Here is an 8065-nt window from a genome sequence, read left to right on the forward strand (position 1 = left end):
ATCTGTGAGCTGAACGCAGAGGAGAGGGCTGCATTCAGAAGGGGTTTCAAACAGCACAAAAAAAGTCATGCTGGTGTCTGTGCTGTCGGTTTCCTTCCAGAAAATGATCCTGAAAGATGAGGTCATGAAGGAACAGGCTGCTTGAAGGGATTTTAACAGGATGAGGAAACCCTTTCAACTAACCTAAAAAAACTAAATCGACTGAACAACAACCTACGGGGGTAAAAGAGTTTTAAACATTGACGAAATTAAGATAAATGAACAAACAAACAAACACTGTACTATAAGTTTGGATTCATGTTTTTGAAATGAGTCTCTTCTGCACACTGAGGCTGCATTTATTTGATCAAAAAAAAGAAGAAAAGAAAAGCAAGACTGTACTAATATTACTTCAAACTTAAGTAATGGTCAAGTTATTTAAAGCCACAATAAGTGACAAAATAAGCACACAATATTTTTGGGCCAAATTGTGAAGCCCTGTATAAAAAATAAAATATATAACAATATATAAATACAAATGAAATAAATATAAATAAAATGAATATAATGCAATTTTAGTATCATTGAGATGAATATTCTGAATGTTTTTATTAAAAAAAAAAAATTATTAATGTTTTAGTATATGTTTTATACCATTTTTTAAATGTCTATAACATGTGCCAGACTCAGTTTTATTAATTTATAATGTAGTTTTTTAGTATGAACTTAAAAAAAAAAAAAAGAGAGAGAGATAGAGAGAAATGTTAAGGTAATGTAACTATAATATTCCTGAATCAGAGAACCTTGAACATGCAGATGCATGAAATTATTGAAATATTACTATTAATTAAATTCTGAAGTATCAAATTAATTAAGGGAAGGCTGTAAGTAAATATTTTACATAGAGAGGGCTCGACTGAGGAAAAAAAAGAAGAGTTAACCAACTCGACGTCTTTCTGTGAAGCACAAGTACTGCAGCGCAGGAATAAACACTGCTGATGGCTGCAAGACGATAAAGAGGAAACAGGAAGTGAAAGTGAATAACGGCCACTGTATCAGCAGAAGCCGAGCTGGAGTTGGCATGAGGCGGATCTGGAGGGCATGATGGAGGAGGAGCGGTCGAGTTAAAGCCAGGCCACTGTGAGCGGCACGAACGGGAACAGAAAGGTCACAGTTTAAGCAGATAAACGCGGGGGGGAGGGAGGCCAGCGAGGCCAGTGAAGTCAGCTGAGGCCTGCAGCTGTGCTGGGAACATCAATTTAAGCCTTGTTCTGCTCTCTCCGCTCTCCTCCTCCCACACGCCGCTGATTTATGAAAGTAGGCCATCTGCATCAAAGCTCATGGCTGGAGTCTCCTGGAATCATGAGCCGGCTCTGTTTACATCAGCAGCGACTGCAGCGCCGCATTGCACAATCGCCAACAGCACTGCGGTTATATAAAGCCCACCACACATCTACATCTGTTTATTTTTTCTTCATTGTTGTTGTTGTTCAGTCTCTGTAGAGCTGAATCCCTGTCTGACTCATATAAACCTGCCTTCTATCTGTGGGAAACAAAGCCTTTCAAATCGGTTTATTCCACATTGGACTAATTGGGTTTAATTGTTTATCATCACAGCAAGCAAGCAATAAACAAATAAGTTATGCAATTATCAGTATACTATTTTGTTGTTTTATAATAAAGACTAGAACCCGATTTGATCGATGTGGAATCAATAGGAGCTATTGTCTCAAAATAAAAAGAAATAATTACCTAAAATGTAAGTTGTAAATATAAATAGCAAATAATCAAATGAAAATAAAGTGGTTGTTATAAAATTAGCTAAAAAAAATATAATTTGGTAATTTAAATAATATTTTAGTATAAAAAAAAGCCCAATTTGATGAATGTGGAATAAATAGATGTTTAGTCAGCTTTATGAGCCACTTCCAAATTTTACTATTCATTTAATTAAGTATTTTAATAACAACTGAAATTATTAAAAAATATTTAATAATAAAAGCATTAGTACATATTTCTTAAAATTATTTAAGAATTTTATATTCTATTTTAGTCATACAATACTACAGTATAAAATTGTATCTTATTTTGACAATGTGAATTTAATAGATTTGATTGGTCTCCAAATTCCAAATTAAAGTTCTAAATATCTAAATGAAAACAGCAAATATTAAAAATTAATGATTTATATGCTTATTTTATACTGATTTAGTTGACAGGATTATTAGAAGTAAGGATAAAAGGACATTTCCTAAAATATATTTTGGTCACACAAAAATCATTAAAAAAATATTTTATTTTTTATAATGCAGTGCATTACATAAGTTACAGATTAATTTCATATGATTATTTGCCTTCATTTTGGAATTTAGACAAACCATATCATATCAGATGATTCATCAGATGATTCATTTCAAATGAATAATAAGCATGACATCAGTGCAAAAACAGCTTCACATTATGAAACACAAAAGACTAAAAACGGCTATATTTACATTGTAAATAAAACAAATATGTGCCAAATTTGTGAGTGGATTACTGTTATAAAAACAGTTTTTCTCTTGAGGCTGTGGGGTGATTCTACCAAAGTTATAGGAATAATAATACCTTTAGTGTAGTAACATCACAGTAACATGGTCTCCCGTGGTTTACTGCTTTGATAGTTATTCTGCTTATTTTAGCTTGGCTACAACTAAACCTCCATAAAGACCTTGAATCAGTGTGGGTTTAGGTGGAAAGGCTTGTGAATGCTTATATTGTTTACTTCTCTTATCCAGAGTCGGTACATTGAACAGGATGAACAAGGTCACTGTGGACAGCTTTATTCAGCTCTTCTCTGAGCTTAAATGTGATTGTGCTTATTTTGCATGTTTACAGTCTGGGATTTAAAAATGTTGGTTTCTTTGTTAGACTTCAATAATTACCTGTGAACCCTTATGTGACGAGTGGGGCGGGGCAGAAATCCACTTAGCAACACCATAGAAACCCCAGACCCTCTTAGTACAACCCAGAACACCCTAGCAACACCCTAGAAACCTCTCAAACCCCCTCAGCACATCACAGAACACCCTAGCAACACCCTAGAAACACCAAACCCTCTTAGTACAACCCAGAACACCCTAGAAACCTCTCAAACCCCCTCAGCACATCACAGAACACTTTAGCAACACCCTAGAAACCCCAAACCCTCTTAGTACAACCCAGAACACCCTAGCAACACCCTAGAAACCCCGAACCCTCTTAGTACAACCCAGAACACCCTAGCAACACCCTAGAAACCCCGAACCCTCTTAGTACAACCCAGAACACCCTAGCAACACCCTAGAAACCCCAAACCCTCTTAGTACAACCCAGAACACCCTAGCAACACCCTAGAAACCTCTCAAACCCCCTCAGCACATCACAGAACACCCTAGCAACACCCTAGAAACCACAAACCCTCTTAGTACAACCCAGAACACCCTAGCAACACCCTAGAAACCCCAAACCCTCTTAGTACAACCCAGAACACCCTAGCAACACCCTAGAAACCCCGAACCCTCTTAGTACAACCCAGAACACCCTAGCAACACCCTAAGAAACCCCAAACCCTCTTAGTACAACCCAGAACACCCTAGCAACACCCTAGAAACCTCTCAAACCCCCTCAGCACATCACAGAACACCCTAGCAACACCCTAGAAACCACAAACCCTCTTAGTACAACCAGAACACCATAGAAACCTCTCAAACCCCCTCAGCACATCACAGAACACCCTAGCAACACCCTAGAAACACCAAACCCTCTTAGTACAACCCAGAACACCCTAGAAACCTCTCAAACCCCCTCAGCACATCACAGAACACTTTAGCAACACCCTAGAAACCCCAAACCCTCTTAGTACAACCCAGAACACCCTAGCAACACCCTAGAAACCCCAAACCCTCTTAGTACAACCCAGAACACCCTAGCAACACCCTAGAAACCCCGAACCCTCTTAGTACAACCCAGAACACCCTAGCAACACCCTAGAAACCCCAAACCCTCTTAGTACAACCCAGAACACCCTAGCAACACCCTAGAAACCCCAAACCCTCTTAGTACAACCCAGAACACCCTAGCAACACCCTAGACACCTCTCAAACCCCCTCAGCACATCACAGAACACTTTAGCAACACCCTAGAAACCCCAAACCCTCTTAGTACAACCCAGAACACCCTAGCAACACCCTAGAAACCTCTCAAACCCCCTCAGCACATCACAGAACACCCTAGAAACCCCAAACCCTCTTAGTACAACCCAGAACACCCTAGCAACACCCTGGAAACCTCTCAAACCCCCTCAGCACATCACAGAACACCCTAGCAACACCCTAGAAACACCAAACCCTCTTAGTACAACCCAGAACACCCTAGCAACACCCTAGAAACCCCAAACCCTCTTAGTACAACTCAGAACACCCTAGCAACACCCTAGACACCTCTCAAACCCCCTCAGCACATCACAGAACACCTAGCAACACCCTAGGAGCCCCAAACCCTCTTAGTACAACCCAGAACACCCTAGCAACACCCTAGAAACCCCCAAACCCTCTTAGTACAACCCAGAACACCCTAGCAACACCCTAGAAACCCTAAACCCTCTTAGTACAATCCAGAACACCCTAGCAACACCCTAGACACCTCTCAAACCCCCTCAGCACATCACAGAACACCCTAGCAACACCCTAGAAACCCCAAACCCTCTTAGTACAACCCAGAACACCCTAGCAACACCCTAGAAACCTCTCAAACCCCCTCAGCACATCACAGAACACCCTAGCAACACCCTAGAAACCCCAACCCTCTTAGTACAACCCAGAACACCCTAGCAACACCCTGGAAACCTCTCAAACCCCCTCAGCACATCACAGAACACCCTAGCAACACCCTAGAAACACCAAACCCTTTTAGTACAACCCAGAACACCCTAGCAACACCCTAGAAAACCCCAAACCCTCTTAGTACAACTCAGAACACCCTAGCAACACCCTAGACACCTCTCAAACCCCCTCAGCACATCACAGAACACCCTAGCAACACCCTAGAAACCCCAAACCCTCTTAGTACAACCCAGAACACCCTAGAAACCTCTCAAACCCCCTCAGCACATCACAGAACACTTTAGCAACACCCTAGAAACCCCAAACCCTCTTAGTACAACCCAGAACACCCTAGCAACACCCTAGAAACCCCAAACCCTCTTAGTACAACTCAGAACACCCTAGCAACACCCTAGACACCTCTCAAACCCCCCTCAGCACATCACAGAACACCCTAGCAACACCCTAGAAACCCCAAACCCTCTTAGTACAACCCAGAACACCCTAGCAAACACCCTGGAAACCTCTCAAACCCCCTCAGCACATCACAGAACACCCTAGCAACACCCTAGAAACACCAAACCCTTTTAGTACAACCCAGAACACCCTAGCAACACCCTAGAAACCCCAAACCCTCTTTAGTACAACTCAGAACACCCTAGCAACACCCTAGACACCTCTCAAACCCCCTCAGCACATCACAGAACACCCTAGCAACACCCTAGAAACCCCAAACCCTCTTAGTACAACCCAGAACACCCTAGAAACCTCTCAAACCCCCTCAGCACATCACAGAACACTTTAGCAACACCCTAGAAACCCCAAACCCTCTTAGTACAACCCAGAACACCCTAGCAACACCCTAGAAACCCCAAACCCTCTTAGTACAACTCAGAACACCCTAGCAACACCCTAGACACCTCTCAAACCCCCTCAGCACATCACAGAACACCCTAGCGACACCCTAGAAACCCCAAACCCTCTTAGTACAACCCAGAACACCCTAGACACCTCTCAAACCCCCTCAGCACATCACAGAACACCCTAGCGACACCCTAGAAACCCAAAACCCTCTTAGTACAACCCAGAACACCCTAGAAACCTCATAAACCCCCTCAGCACATCACAGAACACTTTAGCAACATCCTAGAAACCTCAAACCCTCTTAGTACAACCCAGAACACCCTAGCAGCACCCTGGAAACCCCAAACCCTCTTAGTACAACCCAGAACACCCTAGACACCTCTCAAACCCCCTCAGCACATCACAGAACACCCTAGCGACACCCTAGAAACCCAAAACCCTCTTAGTACAACCCAGAACACCCTAGAAACCTCATAAACCCCCTCAGCACATCACAGAACACTTTAGCAACACCCTAGAAACCTCAAACCCTCTTAGTACAACCCAGAACACCCTAGCAACACCCTGGAAACCCCAAACCCTCTTAGTACAACCCAGAACACCCTAGCAACACCCTAGAAACCCCAAACCCTCTTCGTACAACACAGTACAAATGACAAATGTAATATTACAATTTCAGTTGTAAAGCCAATAAGCCAAATCATCTAGATTGATTTCATTTTTCAAAAGGTTTTATTTTTTCATCTTCATTATTTTTTTATTTTTTAAGTAAGAATTATTTTTTAAAGGTTCTGAGTGATCTAAAAAGCACTCAGAACCCTGAACTGGAGGCTGGATGCAAATCATGGCTGAGAGTTTTGCATCAAATCACATTTACTTAACTAGATTTTTAGATTTTAATTTTTTGGTCCGTGCTGTTTCTGTCAAGCAGCCTGACATTTACTCTCAATCTGCAGACATTCAAAAACACAGACATTTCCCGTTCACTGGCGAGCTGTGAAGTGAATTTCTCTTCAGAGCAGATAAACGGTCACAGAGAAATGAGTCAGCTATGAATTTCTGGGCAGCTCGCCTCTCATGAGGTCACACACACACACACACACACACACACACACACACACACACACACACACATACACATAGAGAGAGAGCAATTATGAAACCATGTGCTGTCCCATGTGCATTTCATCATCTGACTCGCAGGTGTTTTCCCAGGCAAAAACTATTTTTGCGATAATGCAAAGGGTGTTTGAAATTCCCCTCGAAGCAAATGGCTCTTCATAATAATCGCCAGATTTCAAACAGAAATATCCCATTTGAAAGAGAAAGCACATACATCTCCATTGCTTCAGAATACAAGCTCATTCACTTCTGCTTTGGTTTGCAAACATCTCATTTTCACTTCTACATTCTCATGTCCCCATAAACCATACACAATATATAGGATAAAATATTAAAGTTACCTTTTTTTTTAAATCACACTAGTTTAACATAAGTTCATAGGTTTTTCCTGTAAGTCTTTCATCAGATCCCTGAACCCAAATGACATCATCCTTCAGGGTGTGACATCATTTTGGTGGGAAAACAACAGCTGATTTTAACATAATACTGTATATATTTTTTTTTTACTTTTACACAAACGAACAAATAAACAAAAAAATACAGGCAAAACAGATTATTTCAAATGTTTATGATTATTGACAGGGTTGTTATTGTTGAAATATTGCTGAAGTACAATATATATATATATATATATATATATATATATATATATATATATATATATATATATATATATATATATATATATATATATATATATATATATATATAACATTACATTAAGAACCTAAGCTTAAAAGTTTTAGAAATTAAACAATATTGCCTTAACTAAGTGAAATAAGTTTAAGTACTAAATTCTTGAAATTAAAAACTGAATATTTTTTTTTTTTTAAAGATATAAATTTTTTTTTGGGGGGGGGGGATGTAATAATGACAAAAGCACATAAAATGACTAAATATGAAATGATGAAAATATCAAAATAAAAGCTAATTAAAAATACTTGTAAATACTAAACTAGTATTTATCTTAAAATAACTCTCACTAAATCATTAATTACTATTATTATTATATTTTTTTTTTATTTTTTTTTTTCTTGTTGGACAAAAGCGGAGATAAAATATAAATTCTAAAATATAAATATTATTATTATTATTATAAAAATAACACTACCAATTTGCAACTTGACTAGCAACAGTTTAATAGCATGTTCAAATATTTAATGTAAATGTTCAAATAAAGCTTTGAAAACCTCCCATTTCAGCCTTTAAATAAAGAAAAGAGTTAAGTCAAAATGATAATTGATTAATAAATGATTATA

The sequence above is a fragment of the Carassius auratus genome, chromosome 38, assembly GCF_003368295.1.
Source record: "Carassius auratus strain Wakin chromosome 38, ASM336829v1, whole genome shotgun sequence".
Classification (NCBI taxonomy): Eukaryota; Metazoa; Chordata; class Actinopteri; order Cypriniformes; family Cyprinidae; genus Carassius; species Carassius auratus.